Source organism: Triticum aestivum, chromosome 1A (genome assembly GCF_018294505.1).
Source record: "Triticum aestivum cultivar Chinese Spring chromosome 1A, IWGSC CS RefSeq v2.1, whole genome shotgun sequence".
NCBI lineage: Eukaryota > Viridiplantae > Streptophyta > Magnoliopsida > Poales > Poaceae > Triticum > Triticum aestivum.
The window spans coordinates 266,746,642-266,749,929 of NC_057794.1; positions in this window are offsets into that span (position 1 = coordinate 266,746,642).

Genomic DNA, 3,288 nt, shown 5'->3' on the forward strand with positions numbered 1-3,288 from the left:
AATTTACAAAAATTCAAACCATCTTCAAACCTTTCTTCATACTTCCAACTCATATTTCATATACTTTGAAGAAGTCATTTTATCTTCCCTCATGAAAATCATTGAGTTGCATAAAGTTTATGAATTTGAAATACTTTCAGATGGAATTCAAATATTCTCTTTTTTTCAAAAACCCTTTTCATTTCAAATGGAAGAAGTCATGTCATCTTCACACTAGTGTTATGATGATAAAATGAATTTGAATCCCCGGAGATCAAAAGTCAAAAAGAAAGCCTGGGAAAGTCATTTCATTCCCTCTCATTAAACTTTCAAAAAGTTTCAAATTCCACTCAATTTCACACAATCAATCACTCAACAATCAAACAAACAAATCAGAATTATTTATTTAATATAACATTCCAAAATTTAGAATTTTGGGATGTTACAAATCTACCACACTTAAAATGAATCTCGTCCTCGAGATTCGAAGAGGCTAGCAAGAAAAGGTTAGGGTTTGGGGGTCTTCCAATAAATCCATTGTCCGGAGAGGTCTGGGGTGCTATCACACTTAAAAGCAGGGTTATGTTTCTGACAGAAACGTATGTACTCCTTCCTTTTGTGTTGCTGGTGTTGATGTTCTCATATACTCTGGAATAGCTCTTTCACGGTGCTCTTCCGGTCGGGGCATAACCTTTTCCTCAAACACGTGTTCTTTCATCCTGGTGACGTTCTTCTGAGACTGGGTCTTCTTAGCTGACCGGTCTGTCGCCAATACTAAATAACTATCGAAATTCTCATGGTGGTCAACCATGTATGGTTTCTCCTACATAAAAATGGGTGTGGTTGAATCTCACCGTATATCCTACGATTGGCAACAGGTGCCTGGTACATGGACCAATCGTCCTACCATTCTATGGTCTTGGCTTATCATTTCGACACTCTTCTAGTGTTTTCAAGGCTCTCTGATTTTCCATCAACATATGATAGTTCATGATAGAAGTCTCCGGTATGGGGGCCAATCCATCCCGTACTTGAACCATTACTACATATGCAGACATCGAATCACGTGTTCTAACACTTGGGCATACCCACAAGCATTGCAGAATTTCTCTTGTCGACGAACTGAGTTCGAATAAATCCATTGTTTCAGCAAGCTGAACAAGACATCTACCGTTCTTCAAAATCTCGGGGTTTATGTAACATCCTATGTAACGTCTGCTGATCAATTCACATATTCTTCCAGAATTCTTCCTTCAACAAGATTGTGCTTGTGCCTTGGTCAAATCCTGGGCCTGTGGGTTATGGGTCCACTTCAGCACTTGCATAGTGTTAACTCATCCGTGGAGTTACAGTTGTTCCATATTCCAACATTACACCTCCTTTAAATCCAATAGTACTTCATTTGGTCATACTCTTAGGGTAACCATCATAATCAAACTCCAACTTGTTTCGTCTGGCTCCTTTCTACGGACCGTCATGAACAACACCTTTCTTTCTTCATTGATCCTGTGGCTTTACGAAGTACTACCACACTTAAAAATGAAATGCATTAGTTCATCCATAAATCATATTATTTTCATATCAAATCTTTTATTATATCCTTAACCATTTTTCGTAAATCCAAATTCCAAAAAGGTACTTCATTACAAATGCCGCCATCCACATGGTTTGGTATGGTCAAGCATTACTTCTCACTTTTTTTCATTTTTCCTCCTTGAGGATCCTTCAGTCCCACTGGAATTGTGCGACATGCTCCTTGAAATCTTTAATCTTCTATTTCATCATGGTGGCCTTGAGCTTCGTCTCCATCATCTCTGCATGCACTTCGCTTAGGGTATTCCTGAGTATAATAGAGTCTTGCTTCAAGTATTTCTCCGATCTGACGTATGGCTTCCATGGCTGCTTCATGAACAGCGTCGAAGAAAGTTGCTTGTGGTACACGTGAGATGAAAAAGTACTACCCCATCGTCTTTGGGCAAACTCCTTTCATACGGTGGAGGTGTACCTCCACATACCAAAGTTCCACTCCCTTTTGCATGAAGGGGTAGCCTTTGTAGACTGCATCTCCTTCAAGGTGAATATGCTTCATCATGTCCTTCAGGATTTTTGGGTAATCATGATCACTTGTCAGGGTCATGATCGTTTCCGGTCCCTTGAGGAAAGACTCATAAAGGGTCGTCATCTGCAGTTGTAAAACAAAAATGGTGCTCAGAATAAGGTACATATCTCCTTGGGTACACATTCATATCATCCAAAAAGAACTTCAAACTCAATTTCCAACATCCAGTTTATGTATCACAACTCATTTTCTTCCATGTTCACCCAGAATATTAATTGATAAAACATAACAACTCCTTAAAGCCTTTCAGCATATGACATATCAACTTTATTGAGTCAAGAATTATTACAATCTCTGAGTAATCTATTACATAACTCCAGCCGGCATTCTCACAAAAAAGTGTTTTCCTTACTACCCTTATTACTGGTATCAACATCTCTACTACTCAGCTCCAGCTTTCTCATGATTTGAACAATCCCTAGCAAAATGTCCTGCTTCTTTGCAACGAAAACAAATAACTTCCGGCATGTATCGAGGCTTCTTGGTGATGGTGCCTGCTCCTTGAGTTCCTTGCTTCCTTTCGAGACAATCATTGGCATAATGCCCGACGTCCTTACATTCAAAACAGGTAATATGACTCTTGTCCCTCTTTGTAGAAATTGGGTTGTTTTGAGGGTGTCTTTGTTTTCTCTTCCTGGTTTTCTTCATTTTGATCAAACGTTCTATTCCCCGTGGATCCAACTCCACTCCTTCTGTCGGGAGGTATCCCAAATACTCTTTTCTTTCCTTGGTGCAATACTGTGAATTATGTCCTTATTCTCCACATGAATAACAGGCATTGGAGTAAAATCTGTTGAGGCTTTCTCCATCAGGGTCTTCAACACTTTCCTTAATCACAGGTTCTTTCATAACTTCTCGGAGGGCTTCTGTCATTCCTTCTTCCTGCTTCTGAATAATTTGTTGCACTGTGGTGTAAATGTGACACTGAGCTGGATAGTGGGTGGTTCCTTCACACAAGAAACAAGTCACCTGACTAGTTGGGCATTCCTTAGCTGGGTGTTTCTCCTCACAATGAGGGCATCCATCCTTGTGTTCCTCCTGGGTGTGTCCTATTTCTCCGCAAATCTTGCAGGCACGAGGTTTATTTCTTGGGGTATCATGGTGCTTCCGGATAAGACGGGATCTTGTCAGAGTCCTCTTGAATTCTTCCCAAGTCCTTGCTCCATTCCATCCCGGTATAGCTTGATGCA